General features: G+C 49.1%; 1 protein-coding gene across 2 annotated transcripts in view; it reads left to right on the top strand.

The window, feature by feature from the left end:
* KCNH1 (potassium voltage-gated channel subfamily H member 1) overlaps window positions 1–23,937 on the top strand; it is a 306,029-nt gene that overhangs the window by 42,549 nt on the left and 239,543 nt on the right. The window lies entirely within an intron of this gene.

Below are 23,937 nucleotides of genomic sequence, written 5' to 3'. Positions count from 1 at the left end.
CTTCTGGCCTAACTTGGATGGTGGCAGCGGCTTGTTTTTGGTCATGATGTAGGCTCAGCTCATGACTGAAAGATTACTAAACAGGGCCTTACAAATCACAGATGTCTTTTCTCTGTTTCTTCCTGTGGGTGATGAAGCGGCCTTCACTCCTGATTCCGTCCCCCTTGCTCACTGTCATATGGCTGCCCAGGTTTCTGTGTTGTTCTTTTTATGTATATTATAGGCTGTGTCTTCCCATTGAATGCCTACATGTCAACTCCTTCATTGCAAGTCTTTGCTTAAATACCATTTTCCCCATGTGGCAGTCACGGTTTTACCTGAGAAATAGCCAGGAGATTTATTGAAAGGATCTAGCCTATTTGATTGTGGTGTTTGGCTGTACAAGTCCTGAGGCCGTGTGGCTGGTCAGCAGACTGGGCACTCTTGGGAGGAGCTAGGCTCACGGGCAAATCCCTGCTTCCCTTTTCTCAACACTGTGATAAAATATCTGACTAAAGAAACGTGGGAGGGGTTGCTTTGGCCACGGATTGAGGGAATAAAGTTCACTGTGGTGGGGGAAGTCTCTACACAGGAATGGGAGACTTCCGGTCACTTTGCATCCACACTCAGGAAGCAGCGAGCCAGAAATGTGGGAGCTCAGCTCTCATTCTCCTTGTTATTCAGTCTGAGACCCCAACCCATTCAGGGTGGGTCTTTCACTTCACTCTCTCTGGAATGCCTTTCACCCCCCCACACCCAACCCACACCCCACACACACCTACACCCACACCCCAACACCCCCACACCCCACATACTCCCAGCCCCCTACCCCCACATCCCCCCACACCCTCCCACACCCTCCCACACCTCCACACCCCCCCACACACCTACACCCACACCCCACACCCCGACACCCCCACACCCCACATACCCCAGCCCCCTACCCCCCACATCCCCCACACCCTCCCACACCCTACCCCCACCCTCACCCCCAACCCCCCATCCCCACCCCCACACTCTACTCCCATACACACCCCACACCCCCACACTCTCCCCACACCCCTCTCCCCCCACCTCACCCCCACATACACAGATGTGTGTCCTGGGCAATTCCAAATGCTGTCACATTGACAGTCAGGGTGAGCCTCGCATCAGATTGGGTGAATCCTGTCTCACTGTAGAGGTTCTTCCTGTCCCCTAAGTTAACTGGCAAGATGTTCCTGGGCTCTGTGACATACACTTAGGCCTGTGTTTGCTTGCTAACTGAGTGCCAAGGCTTAGCTGAGTTGACAGAGAAGTAACCGTTTCCGTTTACGTGTCAGTGGAGTGCTCACACGCATTTTCCTTAGCCACACCCATCTCCCAGCACGGCAATAAGAAAGTCACACTTGTGCATCTCGTGGTCTTTATCCCGTGTTCAGTGGAGGTCACCACCGTTTCCCAGAGGGGATGCTGCATCTTCAGGGATCGCTCTTGGACCAGTTGCCAACTCCGATCAGTACATGCTACATCACGTGATAAGGAGAAAGAACGGACAAAAATAATAGTAAGCAAGGGAAAACAGAGTGCCTTGCCTTCATCTTAACTTGCTTTAGGTATTTTTCCCAATACATAATATATCTTATAACATACAGTCTACTTAAAAATGTATTTACTCACTTATGTTGCACACGAGAATATGTACATGTGTGTATGCAGACGTGTGTGCCTGTGTGAGCTCTGATGAGAGGGTTCTGTCACTTTCCACTTTTCCTTTTGAGGCAGGGTCTTTTGTTATCCCAGAGCTGACCTCTTCTTGGGGAAGTTAGAAACCAGCAAGTCCCAGCATCCTTAGTGTCTACCCTCCTTGAGTTGGTGCTGCAGAAATGCAGCTAATGCCTTAGAGTTGGTGCTGCAGGCATGCGGCTAATGCCTTAGAGTTGGTGCTGCAGGCATGCAGCTAATGCCTTAGAGTTGGTGCTGAAGGCATGCGGCTAATGCCTAGAGTTGGTGCTGCAGGCATGCAGCTAATGCCTAGAGTTGGTGCTGCAGGCATGGAGCTAATGCCTTAGAGTTGATGCTGCAGGCATGCAGCTAATGCCTAGAGTTGGTGCTGCAGGCATGGAGCTAATGCCTTAGAGTTGGTGCTGCAGGCATGCGGCTAATGCCTTAGAGTTGGTGCTGAAGGCATGCGACTAATGCCTAGAGTTGGTGCTGAAGGCATGTGGCTAATGCCTTAGAGTTGGTGCTGCAGGCATGCGGCTAATGCCTAGAGTTGGTGCTGAAGGCATGTGGCTAATGCCTAGAGTTGGTGCTGCAGGCATGCGGCTAATGCCTTAGAGTTGGTGCTGAAGGCATGCGGCTAATGCCTTAGAGTTGGTGCTGAAGGCATGTGGCTAATGCCTAGAGTTGGTGCTGCAGGCATGCAGCTAATGCCTTAGAGTTGGTGCTGAAGGCATGTGGCTAATGCCTAGAGTTGGTGCTGAAGGCATGTGGCTAATGCCTTAGAGTTGGTGCTGCAGGCATGCGGCTAATGCCTTAGAGTTGGTGCTGAAGGCATGCGGCTAATGCCTTAGAGTTGGTGCTGAAGGCATGTGGCTAATGCCTAGAGTTGGCTGAAGGCATGCAGCTAATGCCTTAGAGTTGGTGCTGAAGGCATGCGGCTAATGCCTAGAGTTGGTGCTGCAGGCATGCAGCTAATGCCTAGAGTTGGTGCTGCAGGCATGGAGCTAATGCCTTAGAGTTGATGCTGCAGGCATGCAGCTAATGCCTAGAGTTGGTGCTGCAGGCATGTGGCTAATGCCTAGAGTTGGTGCTGAAGGCATGTGGCTAATGCCTAGAGTTGGTGCTGAAGGCATGCGGCTAATGCCTAGAGTTGGTGCTGAAGGCATGCAGCTAATGCCTTAGAGTTGGTGCTGCAGGCATGCGGCTACGGTCTGGCTGCTGCATAAATGCCGGCATCAGAACTCTCCTCTCCAGTACTCACCAAGGGTTCTTCCCCACCAAGCCGTCTCTTCAGCCCAAGTCCACCTTGTCGTGTTTGCTGTTTGGATCCCAAGCAGTTAGAGCCTCATTAGCACTTACAGCTGCTCAGTGCTGTTACTTAATTTGTTGAAATTGATTTAATGAAGGAAAAAAGGAAATGATCTGGTGTTTTGTCTGCCTGACTGGGCCCCTTGATTCCAAAATGAGGCAAGAATCTGGGGCTCACTCCAGGGCAAGCTTCAGCTACTGCCGTAGCAATTTATTCATCTTTTCAATAAAGATCAATTTATTTTCTCTGCTGACTTTCTGTTTTCCATGTTATTGTTTTCTGCCCAGAGTTAGTGATTTATTTTAGTCTTCTTACTTTTGATTTAATTCTTTGTCTAGTTTCTTAAAGCAGATGTTTAGATTTTTGATTTTGATCTTTCTTTTCTAATACATTAACATTTTGGAAATTTCCCTCTTTCGAAACATAAGTTTTGATAAATTGTAGCTTTCATTTAGTTAAAAATACATCTTAATTTGTTTAAATGTGTGTGTCTGGGTCGGTGCACACATCTGTGCACATTCAAAGGCAAGATGAGGACATCACGTGTCCTGCAATCAGTCTCCATCTTATTCTTTTGAGACAGGGTCTCTCACTGTGCCGTGAGAGCTAGCCTGTGAGCTAACCTGGTGAGCTAACCTGGTGAGCTAACCTGGTGAGCTAGCCTGGTGAGCTAGCCTGGTGAGCTAACCCGGTGAGCTAACCTGGTGAGCTAGCCTGGTGAGCTAGCCTGGTGAGCTAGCCTGGTGAGCTAGCCTGGTGAGCTAACCCGGTGAGCTAACCTGGTGAGCTAGCCCGGTGAGCTAGCCTGGTGAGCTGCAGTCCTCCTGCCTCCGCCTCGGGCAGTGCTAGGGCTACAGTGGGTGTGACCATGCCTGGCTTTGAGCTCAGGTCCTCTGGCTTGCAAAGCAGATGTTCTTACGCACTGGGCCATCTCCCCAGCCCTCCTCATGGCTCCTGCCTCATAGACTTAGATGCTGTTGTTAGGCGCCTGTGCAGCGTTGCTATGTGCCTTAGAGAACTGGCCCCAGACTACAGTGCCTCCTTTGTCCTTGATAAGGTTGTTTTCTCTGAGCCTGGGCTGTTGGAAATGAATGTAGCTCCCTTGCTTTCATTTGATTAGTGCGGGCATGGCGCACTCTTCCCCGGCTTGGCTCCATCTCTTATTTAACATGGGGCTGCTGCAGACAGTATGTGGCTAGACAGCTGGGTTTTAAAATACCGATCTGACAAGCTAAGCTTAACATGGGTACTGAAGCCGAGGCCGCTGGCTGGAGTGTCTGTGTTTCTCTGTTCACTGCCCTCGGTCTTCGCTCCTATGCTGTTGTCCCTGGTTGTCACGGTTTTAACTGAACATTTTTATGGCTCCATTCTTTGATTACATAAAATATGCTGCTTTTGTGTATGAGTGTGGTATATGTATGTGTACATGTTGGTATGGGTGTGTGCATGTGTGTGGAGATGCATGTGCACACGTGTGTGTGTGTGTGTGTGTGTGTGTGTGTGTGTGTGTGTATGTGTAAGTTAGAAGTCAGATCCAGGTGTTGTTCTCAGTCACTCCAGTGTTGTTTTGAGACACAGGATCTCTCCCTGAGTCTGGAGCTTACTGGTTCATGCAGGCTGCCTGTGAGCTTCAGGAACCCACTCTCTCTGCCTCCCCAGCACTGAGATTACAGGCACGGCATTGCTGCACCCAGAGTTTTGTGCAAGGACTGGGGACCCAAACTCAGGTCCCCCTGCATAGCAGACACTTCACTGATTGAGCTATCTCCCTAGCCCTTATGTATTCTTCTTTTAATTCTTTTTTTTTTAGTGGTTTTCTTAGAGTTTGTAATACATCCATATATTCGCACATGGGTAGTGAAAACACATTCTCAACAACAACACACCCTGGTTTTCTGTTTCATGAACTTTTGCTTGCCTTCAGGCCGTTTGTAAATGTACTTCTGCATGCACCTCCATAATCAAACACATTGTCACTATTACCTTGACCGCGTGTGTGCATGCATGTGCATGTGCATGTGTGTATACACGCGTGTCAGTTAGAGGACAGCTTATGAGAGTCAGTTCTCTCACCCTGCCGGGTGGACCCTAGAGAGGTGACTCAGGCCCCCGGCTTAGAGGCTGATGCCTTTACCCGCTGAACGATCTGCCTGTCTATGCTGCTATTATTTCGATCAAACTTCCTTGCTAGCTACCCAATAACTACAAAATGGAGCGGATTTGCCTTTGCGGCCTCTCTGGAGTTGGGCCTGCACCATTGTCCTCCTCTGGTACATCTTATGGGACCCATCTTCTCACGGCACGTTTACTTGATCTTTAACTGTCTGAGAAAAATCTGTTCCCCTTCACTTTGGGGGCTGATTTCATGTGGTGCAGATGTGTAGGTTGGTGTGCATTTCCTGCTTGCACCCTTTCCTCGTGTTTGAGATGTTGGTGATCTTTATATCTCTGAAGGCTTGCGTTAATTGTCCACTCGACAGGATCTAGACTCCCCTGGGAGGTCTGAGCACGTCTGTGGGGGATTACCGAGGCTCTGATAATTGATGTGGGAAGATCCGCCCACTGTGGGTGGCACCGTTCCCTGGCTGCAGTGCTGCATGTATGGCTGGAGAAAGGGAACTGGGCAGCAGCAAGCGTTCAAGCCCTCTCTGCTTTGTGCCATAAGGGCCACGTGACTTTCTCTCTGCTTTGTGCCACAGGGGCCATGCGACTTTCTCTCTGTGCCATAGGGGCCACGCGACTTTCTCTCTGCTTTGTGCCATAGGGGCCACGCGACTTTCCCTCTGCTTTGTGCTTATGGGGCCATGCGACTTTCCCTCTGCTTTGTACTTATGGGGCCATGCGACTTTCCCTCTGCTTTGTGCCACAGGGACCACGCGACGTTAGGCTCTTGCTGCCTTGACTTTCCTGCCATGGTGTGCACTTGAGCTGTGAGCCAGAATAAGTGTTTCTCCCTGAGTTGATTTTGTCAGAATATTTTAGCACAGCAACAGAAAAAACATTGAGACAGTTGAGGGATTTTTTTTTCTCTCTGTCTATGGCTCTTTTCAGGATTGTGTTGCTTTTGATATTTATGTAGTTTAACGTGGTACTCCTAAGTTTTTTTGTGTGACTGCATCCTGCTCCTGGGACCTGAGATCTGTGGCTGACGTGGGATTGCTGAAACCCCAGGCTTACTAGTGTGTCTTTCTTCCGCTTACTCTCCTGGTGCCCCGGCTATGCGTTTATACCTTCAGTACTTGCCCTAGATTTCAGATATTCTACTCTGTTTGTTTTCGTCAGTCTTTCTTCCTCCGTTGCTGTCTAGTGTTTCTAGTGGTACATACTGAAGCTCAGAGATGTGGGACTGCCTTTGCTCAGCCCCGCCCTGTGGTGATCTCTCATCAGATTCGCTTTCCTCTGGTTATTGTGGTTTTTTGATAATCAGAATCAGTCTTTCTCGGCTTGCCCTCCCTCCGTTCACGTTGCCCATGTGCCCTTGCGTGCTGTCCGTGTTACCCACCAGCCCTTGGTGCCGTCCTCACGGTTGCTCCAAACTCCCAGGCTGATGTCTGAGTCTGTTGGGTGCTCTGCCTCTTCAAAACGGGATTTTCCTAGACTTTAATTTAATTAAATTTATTTATTTGTTTGCCTCTGGCTTTTGGTTGAGAGTGGCTGTGACTGGTTGGGAATAAGGAACTCAAGGAAATATAGTGCCTTGGCGAGGCGGATGCAGCAGGCGTGGGGAAGTGGTTTGCAGCTCTGGGCTTCCATCATTTAGAGAGCCTGGGCCACGGACTCTGCCCTTCTCACGCTGTGGTGCAGTCTCCATCCTCTCTTAGGGGCGTGGGGTAAGGAGCGAGTACACCTGGGGCTTTTCGTTCCCCGTGACCGGCAAGGCCAAGCCCAGTCAAGTAGTTTCTCCAGAGGCCAGGCCTTGTAAGGAAGGCACTTAGAGCACAGTGTTCCCTGTCTGCGTCCTCCTGCGAGGTGGAGGGTTTTTTTTCCTCAAATTTTTCTCATGGAGGAAGCACTACTCAAGTCCCGTGACTGGGTCCTGCTGGAGTGTTCCATTCTGAGGGTCCACCTAGGTGACAGCAGGTTTCTGTGACTCCTGAGTCATGACTCCCGTGCCTGCCTGCATCTCTTCTCTGATGAGGTAAGAGGAGCCACTGAGTTCACAGTGCAGCGTTTGCTGGGCTATGAGGAGCCAGTGAGGCCTCCACGCTCCTCCCACTCAGGAGGTCAGAGTCTGTGACACTTACCGTGGGAGGACATTGTCATCTTCAGCCTGGTACTGCCTTGGTTTCTTGGTCAAATGTCATGGGTTAAAGCGGAGCGAGGAGCCCTGGGAAACCTGTGTGCCTCACCACCGTCAGTCCTCTGAACACCGTGGGCTGGTTTACAGAGGACTCTGGGGGTAGGGGAAGCTTGCTGACTTTTTTGAGGTAGGGGGTGAGGGGTGGACTGTAGTTTAAACATGAGGTTTATCTGAAAAGCCAGGTGTGGTGGTGCGTGCTTGTAGTCCCACGCCGGAGAGCAGAGGCAGGTGGATTCCTGTGGCTTACTGGTGAGCTGGCCAGGCCCATTAAGTGAGGTCCAGGGCAGTGAGAGACTCTGACTTCAAAAGAACAATGGTAGAGCACATCCGCTGCTCTTACAGAGGACGTGGGTTCGGTTCCTAGCATCCACATTAGGAAGCCCACAACAGCCTGTCTCTCCAGCTCCAGGGGATCCGACGTACTCTTCTGGCCCCTGCAGGTCCCTGCTTGCGTGCACACACTTGCATGTACACTCGTGCACAAAAACAAACCACTCAACGTTTATCTGACTCTAAACCCTACTTGTTTCCCATCTGGGGCAATTTCTCTGGGTGTGACTTCTGGCGAGCCCTCTACTACAGCTTGTTCCGGGGTGCGTTGGTGACTTTTTCCATCCTGTGACAGAATGCTTGACAGAAACAGCTGACAGGGTTCGGGGTGCAGAGTCCGCAGCAGGGAAGGAGCAGGGGGGAGGGGCTCAGGGCAGCCTGTGCCTCTGGTATTGGGAGCACGGGTCAGCTTCTTCTCGTCTCTCAGGCCAGGAGCCAGTCAGAGAGCTTGCAGTGGAACCAGAGTCAGGCTGTATATAACACATAAGGCCTGACTCTCAGCAACTCACTTCCTCCAGTTAGGCCTGCCTCCTAAAGAGTTCACACCCTCCCCAAACTGTGCCACCAGCCAAGGAGCAAGACTTTGAACACAGGAGCCCGTGGGGACATTTTACACTCAAGCTATAACCCAGAGTGACTAGGCAAGTGCACTGGCTTTAGCCTGGAGGGGCCTGTGAGTTCTCTCACGTGGGGCAGAAAACAACATTGGCCTTGTGCTCTTAAAATGATCCTATGCTGTGTTTTAAAAAAATGTGCTCGGGACTTTGCTCTCTCTGGCACTTTCCTTCTGCAGACACCAGGTCAGTTACAACCTGAGATGAGAAACAGTGGTGGCTGGGAGGGACACCTGCATCAGGGTTGTCAGGCCCGGCAGAGGCCACCCAGAGGTGCTGCTGGGCTTCCTGTAGGCGGCAGGTCTGTTCTTGAAGCCACAGGTCACCACCTGTCTGGCAGCTTAGCGAGTGGCTTGCTTCGGGTCATTTCTCTGGAGAGGGTGTCTGTTGCTCCCTCTTCCTTCTCTTTGAGCGGAGCGTGAGTTCAGGAGAGAAAGGCTTTCAGGGCAGCAAAGCGTCCCCAAAGGCGAACACATGTGCAGGCTTATGCTGAGTGACTGAGTCTTAGGTTCTGACTGTTTGTTTTCTGTATCCCTATTTTGGAACCTTCCTCAGCCTTCAGAAATAAACCAGGTTCTTTGTGAGGTTTTAAAGTAAGACCTAAGTGGCTGGAGGCAGGGCTGCACCTCATTCTGCCTTCTACACCCCTTCCCAGTCCTCCCCACGATCCTTTTAATTTTTTTAAAAGTTTTTTTTTTGAGTCAAGATTTCTCTGTGTAGCCTTGGCTGTCCTGGACTCGCTTTATAGACCAGGCTGGCCTCGAACTCTCAGCGGTCCGCCTACCTCTGCCTCCCTGAGTGCTGGGATTACAGGTACGTGCCACCACGCCCAACTTAGTTTAATATTTTTAAAATGAGTTTTATGTTTAAGATCAAGCCATATTTGTCTTTGGCTAACTTCATTTAATTAGCACCTGCCAGGCTCAACCATCATGTTAAAAACGACAGAACTCATACATTCCTTTCTCCTTATTATTTTAACATATTTTCATTAGTGTGTGTGTGTTGGTATGTGTGCTGTAGTGTGCACATGGAGGTCACAGGACAGCCTGCAGGAATCAGTTCTCTTTTCACCATGAATGTTTCAAGGATTAAACTTTTACCCAGTGAGACATCTTACTGGCCCAATTTTCTTCTTAAAGGCTGGATAAATTCTCTCTCTCCCTCCCTCCCCCCTTCTCCCCCTCCCCCCCACTGCTCTATGTGTGGGTACATGCCTAGCTGGCTGTACATGGCATCTGCTTTATTCTTTTATCCATTGCTGGGCCCTCAGGTTGTTTCTGATCTGGGCTATGGTGACAGCTGCTCCCATGAGCACGGTAGTAACCTCTCACACCTTGATCCATCTCCTCTGACTATATTTTTTGGCTTTTTTGGAGGACCACCACATTGTTTTTCACAATGAGTGTGTGAATCTACCTCTCACACAGTTCAGGGTTCACTTTCCTCTCCATCTTCACCAGCACTTCTTAACTTTCACCTTTTAAAACATAGTTATTCTAACAGGTGTGAAGTGATTTTACTAGTTATATAGTTTCAATAATCATATAATCAGATATTATTATTATCTTAATTTAAAAAAATATTTATTTCATTTATCTCTTAAATCATGTCCATATGTGTGCCTATGCCCACCAAATCCAGAAGAATCCGACAGAGGAGCTGATTTATCAGTAGTTGGGAGTCTCCTGATGTGTAGTTGGGAGTCTCCTGATGTGTAGTTGTTGGGAGTCTCCTGATGTGTAGTTGGGAGTCTCCTGATGTGTAGTTGGGAGTCTCCTGATGTGTAGTTGTAGGGAGTCTCCTGATGTGTAGTTGTAGGGAGTCTCCTGATGTGTAGTTGTTGGGAGTCTCCTGATGTGTAGTTGTTGGGAGTCTCCTGATGTGTAGTTGTTGGGAGTCTCCTGATGTGTAGTTGTTGGGAGTCTCCTGATGTGTAGTTGGGAGTCTCCTGATGTGTAGTTGGGAGTCTCCTGATGTGTAGTTGGGAGTCTCCTGATGTGTAGTTGGGAGTCTCCTGATGTGTAGTTGTTGGGAGTCTCCTGATGTGTAGTTGGGAGTCTCCTGATGTGTAGTTGTTGGGAGTCTCCTGATGTGTAGTTGGAGTCGCCTGATGTGCTGGGAACCAAACTTGGACCTTATGCAGGAGCAACAAGTTCTCCTACCCGACGAGCCGCTGCCCCCGGCCCCTTCGGCTTAAATTTACTAGCTATTTTGAGCACAGTTCTATCTATTTGGGGCATGTGTTGACTGTTAGGATGCCTTCTGTTGAGAGATGTCTGGCCCTTTGTTCATTTTCACCTGAGTAGTTTTCTTGCTGTGGAGGCGTGTGTGACACCATTCTTGGGGCAACATGAACACATGCCTACTCACCCCAGATAAGGAACCAGCTACAGACCCCAGTAGTGATATTACCAAAGTCCAAGTTGAGGGTGGATCCCAGTGAATATGGTCAGTTTCAGGGACTTCCTGAAATGTTTGTTTATGTGCTGGGTCTTATTGAGCCTTCCCTGAAGGACCAAATTTGTTTTCTTCGTTTAGGACGTCCAGAGTCTCGATGAGCTTCCGGCCAAGACGGGATGCTCTATCTCGGAGGAAATGGCTGCACCACAGTAGTTCTTTACGTACCTGCGGCATTTTGAGCATCAACCCCCTTAACAGACACACAGTTTACTAAAATGTCTCCTTACCCCAGCTTGTTTCTTCACTTTCCTGACTGCAGATGCTTTCTAGTTTAATGTCAGTGTGTGTATGTGTGTGTGTGTGTGCATGTGTGTGTGATGTGTGGTGTGTGTGTGTGTGTGTGTGTGTGTGTGTATGTACATCAAGGTTTTTAAATAAAAATATGGTACATTTATAATGTTTTCCTCTCACTTAACACTTATCTTGTTTTCCTCACTTAACATGATTAGGCATTAGGCCTATCTCCTTGCTGCACTGCACAGCACAGCACAGCTGTATTTAGACCCATTTCCCTCTTCTCCACTCACAGACATCTAGGGCATTACCACTTTTTTGATGGCCAGAGGTAAAACTTCATTGTGAATATTTTTAAATTTCAATGTAAAACTTTTCAAACTTGAAACGTAGTAGAGAAAAGCTTAACAAACATCAAGTTAGAAATACTGTCTAGTAGAGATTGTGAGTATTGATCGTTTCTCACGCCAGCCAAAAGTCGCAAGCTTGCAGCTGCTGTCTTCCTCCTGCTGACACCTCTCGTGCTTATGTAAGTCATGTATTTATTAATAAACATTCATAATAGTTGATATGTGATTTGAACATGCTTAAACAAATAACATAATATGTTATATAGAAAAATTTACACTTACTGTTTATTGTTTTAAGAACTTAAAAGTAATTAGTACTTCTGCACATTGGCAGGGAGTTGCAAGAGCCATGGTTGTCTTGTGCCTGTCCCCTGGCTCATCTCAAAGCCAGGAGCGTCTTATACCTACTACCCTGGACACCAAGGCCACCGCCTCATGCCGCTGCATTCAACATCAAGTCACAACTAGGAAGTTGACCTGTTGCTAGTTACATGGAAAAAAATAATATTCAGGGTTAGTGGTTTGGATGTGTATCCATATTTCTGTATGTGCAGTTCTGTGCCATTTTTCTTTTCCTCTTTTTCTATGCTCTCTTCCTCTTCCATCTATCTGTCTGTCTGTCTGTCTGTCTGTCTGTCTGTCCTTCTATGTATCTGTTGTTTTTTCAAGATAGGGTTTCTCTGGGTAACAGCTCTGGCTGTCCTGTAACTCACTCTGTAGATCAGGCTGGCCTCAACTCACAAAGGTCCATGGGCTTCCTGAGTGCTGGGATTAAAGGCATGTGCCACTACTGTCTCTCTCTCTCTCTCTCTCTCTCTCTCTCTCTCTCTCTCTCTCTCTCTCTCTCTCTCTCTCTCGTCTCTGTCTCTTTCCTCCTTTCTTCTTTTTTCTCTTTCAGCATTTCACTTTGGGGCCTGAGCACAGGTCTTGTATGTGTTCAACACTCATCCCATCACTATACCATAAACACACACACACACACACACACACACACACACACACACACACACGCACGCACCATTTCACTAGCTACACCATACTCAAATGTTCAGCTTTATATCTTATATTGATTTGTATGATCTGCCGTAATCAAGAGATAATCTGCTCTGTTTCTACCACGGAACAACCTGGTTATAGCTGCAACCCATTCCTCTCCCTGGAAACATTAATTTATTCCTCACCTCCATGACTCTGCAATGTGACATAGATGGTGGCACAGTGGCCTTCACTAGCACTCCTTCTGAGTCTGGCCTGCATCAATGGCTTCACCCCTCTTCTGCTCTGTGTCTGTGCTGATTTGTATAACTGGCTACTCACAAAACCGCAACATGAGTCCCCCCCACCCCCCACCCTGACACCTCCCTCCCTCCCTCCCTCCCTTTCTCTTTTTTTTTCTTCCTGCTATATATGGCCAGGGTTTTGTGTGAATGCTTTCATTTCTCTGGGATAAACTCCCATGAGTCCATGTGCTATTTTTGTGTGTGTGTGTGTGTTTGTGCATATGTGTAAAAGTAGATTTTCATATGTAAGGAAGCTGTCAAGCTGCTTTCAGTTGTTATTAGCCATTCCGTCTTCTGTCCCACCTGTGACACATGAGGCTGCTTTCCTCTGCGTCCTTGCTAGCATTTGGTGTTGCCATTCTTGGGCTGAAGCCACTTTACTAAGCACATAGTGATGCTGCATTGTGGTATGCAGGTACATTTTACTAGTCGTGAAAACTGTTCAATACCGTTAAGAAATGATCTTATCCTCCAAATGCGTGTCCTCTGTGTTAAAACGTTGGTTCATTTTTTTAAAAACCCATATTCTAATTGGGTTCTGTTTTAATCTGTTTTTTTTTTTTTAATGTGTGTGTGTGTACTATGTGTGTATTCATGTATTTTCATGTATAGGTACCACCATACATGTATGGGATCACTGTGCGTGTGTGGAGGTCACAGAGCAACCTTGGAAGTCCTCACTTCCTGTCTTGTTTACCACAGCATAAGCCAGGGCAGCTGACCTGAGAGCTTCTGGGGTTTCCCCCGCTCAGCCTCTCGTAACACCCACACATGCTGGGATTACAGCTGTATCCCAGCACATCCAGCTTTTAAGTTGGCTCTGAGGACCCACATTCCAGTCCTTAAGCTTTTGTGACGTCTCCCAGGCCTGTTTCTAGCTCTGGGAAAGGAGTGCGTTGTTTACTTTCTTACCAGCAACGTGTGAAGACCATCCGCCTTCCCCGCTACTATGACCACTTGGCAGGGTTATAAAGTGTTCTCAATCTGGTGAATAGCAGAACTTCATTTGGCCTGACTGAAACCTCAGCTTCTTCAGTGTTTATTAGGCTTTGAGATCCTTCATCTGTGTGTTTCTTCCTCGTGTTTTTGCCCATTTTGCTGCTAGATGATTCATCTTTCCCTGGCATATTGTTTGTATTATCAGTTAGTCTATTTTTTTCTAGTATTTCTTTTATCTTCGAAGACTAGTACAATCACACCATTTCCCTTGTTCCTTTCCTCCCTTCAAACTGCCTAAAGTAGTATTGTCCTTAATATTGTGCTTGATTATTTCGAGATATTTTTCCATCTGCTTTGTAAGTCTTCAGCCTCTCAGTTTTAATATTCCTGACTCATGTTGTCAGCAAAGTGCTTCTGCCTCAGGACTGTCTAAGTGTCACACACTGCATAGTCCCCTGCAGGCAAGGCAGTAGCTGTACACATGGTCCCCTGCAGGCAAGGCAGTAGCTGTACACATGGTCCCCTGCAGGCAAGGCAGTAGCTGTACACATGGTCCCCTGCAGGCAAGGCAGTAGCTGTACACATGGTCCCCTGCAGGCAAGGCAGTAGCTGTACACATGGTCCCCTGCAGGCAAGGCAGTAGCTGTACACATGGTCCCCTGCAGGCAAGGCAGTAGCTGTACACATGGTCCCCTGCAGGCAAGGCAGTAGCTGTACACATGGTCCCCTGCAGGCAAGGCAGTAGCTGTACACATGGTCCCCTGCAGGCAAGGCAGTAGCTGTACACATGGTCCCCTGCAGGCAAGGCAGTAGCTGTACACATGGTCCCCTGCAGGCAAGGCAGTAGCTGTACACATGGTCCCCTGCAGGCAAGGCAGTAGCTGTACACATGGTCCCCTGCAGGCAAGGCAGTAGCTGTACACATGGTCCCCTGCAGGCAAGGCAGTAGCTGTACACATGGTCCCCTGCAGGCAAGGCAGTAGCTGTACGCTGCTGTCGCAAGCAGCTCCCCCAACAGCACAGGGAGTAGCAGTCACCGTGAGAGACGATGGAGCACGGCCCAGAGTGGCGAGGTGCCTTGCACTTAACAAGTGGCAGGATCGACTTTGTGACCCTGATTCCTCTGTGGTAACTTCCCCCTCTTGTGAGGACTGTCATTGTTTATGCCTCTGTTATTTCAGACACATTCAGACTTCTTCGCGGCATGTGATTCTGTGTCTTCCGTTTACTACTTTCTTTTTCTCCTCCGTCCTCCTTTTCTCCCTCAATTTGGTCAGTTCTGTTTCTCTCTATTGATTTAAAGGCACACTTATTTTTTTCTGTCCTTTTGATTGTATCTATTGTTTTTATATTTTTATTATGCACATATTTTTACCATGCATGTGTGTCTTGAAGTGAATTATTTTAAGAGTCTGCTGAGGCAGGCTGGCTCAGAGGGTAGAGGTGCTTCCTGCAAAAGCCTAATGGCCTGAGTTCACGGTCCAGGACCCATGTAAAGGTGGACGGAGAATGCAGACAACCATAGGCTGGCTGACCTCCATGTGTGGTGTGCCACACACCTCTGTGCCCACATAAATATCACCCACACACAGACACACAGGCACACACAATAATAATACATAAATAAATAAAAATTAAAACATTAATCATTTTAACTTCTCCAGAAGAAAACAGAGACTTTAGACGACCTCAGTCCCGAAACCTTCTATTTACAGTTTCCCCTGTTCTTACTGCCTTGCTGGCTGTTTCATTTTTCTTTATAGTCAATGCCTACCTTGATTTGTTAGCGTGCATCTTACCAGTTCACCTGCTGAGCATATTTCTCTGCAGCCCGAACTTACGAGCTGCTTCCTTCCATGCCAGGGAAGTGTGCTGTGCTGGGGCCTGGGGGTGATGAACTATACTCCTTGCGTGCTGCTGAAACACGTCGTTACATCCGATCGTGGCGCCGCTGAGCATAGGCTTTTGTGCTGATGCTTATTTCTCTTGCTTAACCTGTTCATTGAATTGTTTATTCTTGCTTTTTAAAATATCTATGACTTTCGTTCCTAGAATTCAATTTCTCTTTCAGGTATTCCTGGTTTTTTGTTTTTTAAAAACAACATCTTGCTGGTGGATCTCCCTGAGTTCAAGGCTAGTGAGACCATGTTTCAAAACCAAAACCATAATAGTGTTTTATCAACACTAACTTCTTGTCCTTGCCACTGCTTTAGAAATACCCGGCTCCTCTCATGTTGTTTCCTTCCCTTCCCTTTGTGCTTGTCCACAATGATGGCTGTTTGGTGGCAGTCCCGTGGTCCCCAGGTGATGTGACAACAGAGGCTGTGGCTCTGAGCTCCTTGCAGGAGGATGCTTTGCCTGGTTCTGACTGATTCTTCTCCGAAGGCTTCAGCTTGAGTTGTGGGGCGGCACCTGCATTTGGTACAGGCTGGCGCTCCAGCTTCTCACAGCATCTGGAGTGAGTAGACATGGGTTGCGCTCCCCAGGGAAAGTCTTGCCACACAGCACAGTTTCAGATAGCTGCGCAGGTGCTCAGAGAACTGGGGTGGACGCAGTTATGTCACTGAACACGTGTGTCAGGCTTGTCCTTTACTGTCTCTGCTTCTGACGTCCAGGCTGAAGCCAGCCAGGGTCTTCTCTGGTCCCAGCCTGTGTCTCAGTGGAGACTGCCAAGATTTGTGTGAGTCGAAATGTGGACCCTTTTCTTATAGCAAGCGATCTTGCTTCACGGTCTCCATGGGAACAGACACTCCCTGCTCCGTCTGATTTGGGGCATTGACGTCCTTTGACTGCAGAGACCGGATGAGTGCTAGTGTTCTTGGCCCATCTGTGCAGGAGGCTTTGGAGAGAGCATCACCATGGCGGATGGAGCTTCAGCTACAAGTGTCTGGGTTTGGAGCTCAGGTGTGTGTGTGTGTGTGTGTGTGTGTGTGTATGTGTGTGTGTGTGGTGTGTGTGTGTGTGTGGTGTGTGTGTATATGTGTGTGTGTGGTGTGTGTGTGTGGTGTGTGTGTATGTGTGTGTGTGGTGTGTGTGTGTGGTGTGTGTGTGTGTGTGGTGTGTGTGTGTGGTGTGTGTGTGTGGTGTGTGTGTGGTGTGTGTGTGGTGTGTGTGTGTGTGTGTGTGTGTGTGTGTGTGTGTGTGTGTGTGTGTAGAAGAATTCTAATTCAGAACATGGCTGCTCTGGCAAGAGATCACATCCAAAGACCTTCTAGGTCTGTGTGATCGGCTGGAATACAAACACACTTTAATCCAGGAGACAGAGGCAAACAGATCTGAGTTCAAGGTCAGCTCAAGGTATACAGCAAGTATCAGGTAAAGAAAAGCTTAGGTCCAGGTGTGGTGATACATGCCTTTAACTCCAAACAAAGGTAAAGTTAGTTTGTAGAAGGAAGCACCCGTGTTTGAAAGTGATGTCTAATTGAGTGGCAGAAAAATTGACAAATCAGAGAAGATCTGGCAGAATAGGATACGCCCAACTATTAAGAGAAGAGAGAGGAAAGGAAAGCTACTAAAGAGACAATGCAGAGAGAGGAGGCAGTTTTACCAGGACAGCAATAGAGAGATGGGTTGCAGAGAGAGAACTCAGGTGAAGACAGACTGAGCCAGAAAATGAGAAGAAGCCAGAAGATTAGAGCAGATTGCTGAGTTAGTTTGAGGCCAAGAAGAACAATTCTGGCCTGAGAGAGAAGCCAGATTAAATAAATCAACTGGGAGAGGAGTTTAAGCCAAAGTAGCAGAGTTGAACCAGCCAGCCCAGAGCTCAGAAAGAACAAGTAAGGGTGAGCTCATTAAGCAGTAAGTCTCAGAGGCTGAAAATATTCTAGGCCTAGGTTAGATTGTATGGAGGCTAGAAGCTTCCAAGTCTAGGCCTAGGTTAGCAGAAGGAGGCAATTAGCCTCCCAGACAACAATTGAGCCAGGAGAATAAAAGTTAGTTACTTTTCTCTCTCTCTCTTGTCATACCTTTTTTGATCACTTACATTGCATCTTTTGAGATAGCATTCCCTGAGGCTGGTGAGGCTGGTGAGGCTGGTGAGGCTGGTGAGGCTGGTGAGGCTGGTGAGGCTGGTGAGGCTGGTGAGGCTGGTTGGCCAGTCATCCCGGGCATCCTCTGGGCTCTGCCTCTCTAAGGCTGGGATTGCAAGCTTATGTTCTTATGCTTCCCCAGTGACACTTCACTGACTAGGCCTCCTCCCTAGCGCCATGAGCTCATTTTGCTTGGTATAATGACGTTTTTGAACAGGGTAAAAACAGATATTAGGGGAAAGTGAGGAAGAACTCCTGAGCGTTGGAGGAGCTCCAAGGACCTCCCTTGCCAGTCTTTGGACTGAGCCCTCATGTCTGCCTGTGGACATTGGCTGCTGCATCTGGTACGTGGGTCATTTGCTGTTGTCACTGGAGAACTTAGGGACGGCCACCTCGTGATAGCCGGAGGTGAGCTGGGGAGTGGCCCCCCTGCACATGGGCCCACAGGGTCCATCAGACTTGGGGAGGACTCTGCCCTTCTCTGAGGATTGTTTCCTGGCCGTGCTTATTGTATTCTCACTGACTGCTTGCTAGAGTCAAGAAGAGGAGAATGCAAAGGCCAGGGTTATGAGGGGTCAAACCTGCACTTGAAATTGGTGAAAAAGCCATAAATACTCAGCTGACACCAGCCTCGGGATTTCCTGTAGCATTCCCCCCTGTTCTTTTTCTGATGGAGACGGGATGATGTAGTGGGAAAAGAAAGAAATCTGGAATCAGACTGGCCCAGGTCCTCCTGCCAACCTCCGACCAGTGGGTGAAAGGTTGTTTAGCTTTGTTAAACCTCCGGCATCCTCGAGCAACCATGACGTCACTGGCCCTAAAAGATGTTTGTGTGGATTTAAAAGGCACATCTGATCTAACTGCGTGCTTGCTGATGCTCTAACATCTTCTCACTGGGCAATTTACACAGTGACTTCAGCTGGAAGTCACCTCCTTCATCTGCTTCCCACCCCCACTTTCAGTGTCCACCCACACCTCAGTCTCCCCACGCTGTTCCCTGGGGACATGGCCTCCTCCGTCTGACCCGTCTTCCTTCACCTCTCAGGACTGACCTTCTTTTCATCCTTTACTGCTCTGCGCAGAAGCCACACTCGTTCCACCTCTCCACAAGGGTTTTACTGCTCCCCTGTCAACCCGAGGCGGGCGGTGAGCTCCCCTCAGACCCTCTCTGAGTGTGAATGACTCCTGGAGTGTGCTCTTTGCTGTCCATCCTCTCCAGTGGATGGAGGGTCCGCACAGGCAGGGCCCTGTTTCTCTGCTCGCGTCTTACCAGCAGGACCTGGGACATGGCTGTGAGGGAAACACGAGGTCGAAGGTCAATCCATGAACTCATGCACAGGAGCCCTGAGTCCTGCACAGAGGCAGATAGAGAGATCCCTGGGGTTTGCTGGCCGCCCAGGGAGTGTGCAGTTAACTCCAGGCCAAAGAAAGGGCCTGCATCAAGCATATGTGCACGCACGCACACACCAATAAAAGCCCCAAACTAGACGACCCTTAAGGAAAGATATTTCAGGCTGTGCTGTGGCCTCCACAGGCATGTGCAACACGTATGCACCCACACACCCATACACCTGACTATATATACTTACATGTGCATGCATGTGCACACGGACACACACACACAAAACAGACAGACAGACAGACAGACACACACACACACACACACACACACACACACACACACACACACACGACACAAGCCACAGTGCTAAAATATGGTAAGTGCCTGGTAAATGTTTGTTATATAACAAAGGAAGAAAAGAAGCTAAGACTTGTCAATGCTGGTTTGCGCTCACACAGATCTGTCTCCCCCCGTGACAGCACTATGTCTCTCTGTGGACAAGGGAGAATGGTTTGTGGCAGATGTCACCAAGGTGACATTGTTCTTTGACTAGCGTACCTCAGCTCCAAACAATCCTAAAATTTAAAAACTATAGCAGAAGTTTGCAGAACAGTGTTTCGAGAGTGCCCCAGGAGAACTCAGCCGGGTGGGAAGGAGCCAAGGTTGCTGCCCAGCTGTACTTGAGTGTGGGGTTTGAGTTGTAGAGGCATCTCGCGGCTGCTCAGCTCCGCGGTGTCTAAGAGTTAACACTCTAATTGCTTCCTCTACCTTATTTCTTCCATTAAAGAGTAAGTGCATCATGGAAAGCCCTAAAAATAGCACCTGCCCAGCTTCTGGGGAAGGGCATTATAACAGGAACGAAGGTATGTTTTAGCTCAGCGTGTTGGAGCCCCAGGTCAGGGTCCCTCTGTGGCTGAGCTCCACCCCAGCGTGCTGATGTCCAGCGTCCTCTGTTCCTTTGAGCATGGAGATGAGGCAGTTTTCACACTGTAGTCGTAAACACCCGGGTCATTTTTAGGCTGAGGAGCTTTTTGAAGCTGCTATGGGGGAAGTGCAAAGAAGGGAACACGTAGGTCCAGGGTGGGATTGCCTGGAGGAAGGGTGTGAGAGCCAACGCTTTCTTTCCACTCTCCGAGAAGGGCACGTGAGATGGTGAGGGTGATGGAAGTGGAGATGTTTTTCTCTTTGTGTGTGTGTCCTTAAATGATGCGTGGAGCCGGTTTGTTAGGCAGGGTGGGGAGGACTCTGGGGGCCGCGCTGCACCTGACCCAGGTGCCTTCTGCCACTCATGGGATGTGATACCTGGTTCTCCTCAGAGGCCCTTTCGGGTCCATTCAGAGCCCAGGAAGGGTCACGTGTCTATGCCCATGGTTTCTCTTCCTTGAGATCCTGAAGGAACCACTCAGGACCAAGTGCTGACCACTGGCTGTGTATGGCTTTCGAGGCCCCTCCCAGCCTCCAGATGTGGCATTAACACTCAACTATGAGCGTAACAGCAATGCCCTTGTGAGCAGCTGCCCCGTGGCTCGTCTTTCCGGGGAGAGCATGACCGCCTTGCAGCCAAGCCCTTCTCACACTCGTCTCTGCCCTTGACGTGAATATTACCTCTCGTTGCATTGTGTTTTAGTTCTCCTTTTTTATATCTCCCTGGTGTTCTAATCCATCAGCTCCTGGGGGCAGCTGCTCTTGGCCAACTGCCCACGAGGCATTTAGTCAGCGGCTGTTTTTATTAGACTAGAAGGTCCATAGATGCTGTGGGATTCCTGCCCTCCCCCTTAAACAAACCGAGTCTATCAGTCCTATTTCATTTCTGCTGTGATGGTTTCCTGATTCTTGAGGGAACTGAGGGCTTTCTGAATTGCTGCAGTTTTAGCTAGAAGGGTATACTTCTAGAAGATTCCACAGGCCTTGCCTTGCTTGTGGGGACTTCCCTGATTACCACTCAGGATCTCCTGAACAGTATTTTCTTAGTTGCCTGGCACACCAACTTGTGACTGCCTCTTCAGCTCCCACAAGACTGTACAGGGCCACTGACACCGGCGGCCCTGCTCTGATTAGGTCTGTGTGGCTCCACTCTGATATAGACAGCATTAGTTTTATTGTTCAGAGAGGGAGCTAGAGGCCTGGAGATCTGGCCTCACAAGTGTTCCTGGCTGGGGCTCAAGGGTGGGCCTGCAGAGGCTGTATCGGACCGACCGCCTGTGTTTGCTGCTCCCTTTCAAGTGGTGCCCCGTGCTCCCCCCCCCCATTTTTCCCTCCCCTCTTGTCCTTCAGCCTCCCTGTCTCTCATACGTGTTCATAGGACATTCTTTCTCGCCTGCAGTGCACACTTTAATCCAAACGTGTCTATCTTATCCATTACCAATCGACTTTTGAGCAGAATGCCTGCATTTGCTGAGCCCAGTTTAGGATGGTGCTGTGGTACTCCTTGATTTAGATTGAGATGGCTCAGTGGATAAAGTGCTTGCCGTGCAAGAGTGAGGACCAGAGTTCGGATCCCCTGAACGGATGTAAAAACTGGGCAGGTGTGCTGTTCACCTATAGTGCCAGCACTCAGGAGGCAGAGACAGAGGGTCCCTGGGGCAAACTCACTGGCTACAACTAGCCAACTGGTGAGCTCTGGGTTAAACCGACAGATCCTGCCTCAGATGTGGACAGCAATTGAGGGGACACTCAACACAAACTCTGGGACTCATGTGCATGTTCACTTGTGTACACTCATCCTACACACACACACACACACACACACACACACACACTGAAACAACAAAGAGAAAAAAAATCTCTAAAGTGCCTCTGAGATAAGAGAGACAAGATGAGAGAGTCTAATACATTTAGCCACATGGAAATTGCAGGTGACCTTGACAACCTCACTTAGATAAGATATGAGGCAGGTACTTGAGGGCAAAAAGTGAAGGCACTGAGTTCTTCTTTAGAAAGTCTGGCTACAAAGGGAAGCGTTGATCTGTGTCCAAAGATGTGATGCAAAGGACCTGTGTCCATAGAGGGGTTAAGGGGAAGAACTGAGAGGCATCATGGGAAGGTGTAAGGGTGAAACACTGGGGCAGGTGGGAGATGAGGCTCAAAACATGTGGAGGAGTTAGCCTTTGACAGGGGTGGTAGGGTGGGGGGTGCTGGGGTGGGGGCTGGTGGGAGGGTGAGGGTGGGCTGGACTGCAGAACCTGTGCCTGCTGGAAGATGCGTTGTCTCCTGTAGTTCAGCTTAAGCGGAGACCATGAATCGAGAGATGGGGCTAGCTAAGGCTAAAGAGCCCAGAGTAGGAAACCACAGCCTCTCAAGCACCTCAGCGAAACCACTCAGCGTGATGTCATCTCCTTGACTCCACTACACGTTGGTTGATGACTCTCAAGGGCGACAGACTCAGGCCAACCTGGCTGGTTCGCTTCCACTGATAATTTGCTACCACCTATACTCACTCAGGAAGAACCTTTCCCATGAAGCCTGGTCTAGGTCAGGCCGTGCGCATGTCTGTGGGAGAGCGTCTTGGTTGTTAACTGGTGGAGGGAGGCCCATTCCACTGGTTCCTAGGCAGAGGGCCCTGAACTGTGTAGGAGGGGACAGAGCTGGGCGAGATAAGCAGGCAGCGGGGATGCACATTGCTTTTTTCTGCTCTCGACAGTCAGTGTTTGAGGTGTGACCAGATGCTTTGAGCACCTGCCACTTTGACGTCTGTGCTGGGATCGACCATAACCTGGGACTGGGATTGTCAGCCTCTTGAACCCTTGTACCTTTATGTTGCTTTTGGTCAGGATGTTTCTTTATTACAGCAGCAGAAATGTAGCTAAGACCTTAGTGAGCCATTCTGGGGGAGGCCAGCCCCGGGAGAGGGTGCCTTCAGCTGGGAGCCAGCATTCTTACATGACAAGATGACACATTGTGTATTGCCTGCAGTCAAACCAGTTGGTGTTGGCACACAATTGAAGAAGAATATTGAATCAGGAAACTGGACTTTGGGGTTAATGTCCTTCTTGTAGTGTGCAGTAAGACTGTGAGTAAACAAACCATTTCCCAGCCTAGAAGTAAGGGAAATGCCTTCCTGTGTCCTGTGTGTCACTGTGTTGCACGAGGTGCCTGTGCACTGGAGCAGTGGTGAAACACAGCTCCACACAGCTGGCAGCCCGCCCGCCTTCCCCTCCTACCTCCCTGCTTACTCAGCCCTGTTGTGACTTAGGGTGAGTCATTTTCCCCTCCATTACTCTGGGCCTCTGCATGCCATGCTCAAGGACTTAAAAATGTAGCCAAGGACTTTGGGATCCAGAGTGCTAGACAAATGTGACTGGTGGGCCGCTGTGGCTTTCTGAGCACTATTTCCTTACAGAAGCAGCGTTGATGGGGAACGCTCCAGCTCCGTTAGTACAGGCCTGTCGAGAGCACCTAGGCCAGAAACCTGCCTTGCTTGGATGCCCTACAGAGAGGACGGGGTGAGCATGAGCCAGTGATCCTACACTAGGAGAAATGCTATCTGCCTTGGTGGGGCTCAGCCTGGCTGAGGGATAGAATAGACACAAAGCCACCCTTAGGAAGTGGGCTGGCTAGTTTTATGTCAACTTGACACAAGCTAAAGTCATATAAAAGGAAATAATTTCAATTAAAGAAAGTACCCCTGTAACACTGTGCTGTAGGCAGCCTGTAGGGCATTTTCTTAGTGATGATGGAGGGCCCACATACTCCTATGCTGGAGGTCCTGGGTTCCACAAGAGAGCAGGCTGAGCAAGCCTTGAGGAACCAGGAAGCAGCACCCTCCATGGCCTCTGCATCAGCTCTTGCCTCCAGGTTCCTGCCCTGACTTCCTTTGATGATGAAGTGTAAGCTGGAGAAGTCCTTTCCTCCCCAGCTTGCTTTGGTCATGGTGTTTCATCATGGTAAGAGTCACCCTAACTGGGACAGGAAATACGTGTACAAGTGCCGTGAGCTTTCTGCCTCTGAAACTTCATTCGTACAAGACTGACCAAAGGAGGAAATAGAAATGCCTGCCCATGCTGCTGAGGGCCCAAAGGATGTTGATGAGAGCACTGTGTTACCGTTCCAGGACTCGCAGACTAGC

This window comes from Acomys minous (assembly GCF_964271855.1).
Source record: "Acomys minous genome assembly, chromosome: 1".
NCBI classification, from domain to species: Eukaryota; Metazoa; Chordata; class Mammalia; order Rodentia; family Muridae; genus Acomys; species Acomys minous.
The sequence above is the reverse complement of the archived record's forward strand: the minus strand, read 5'-3'. Positions and strand labels throughout refer to the sequence as shown.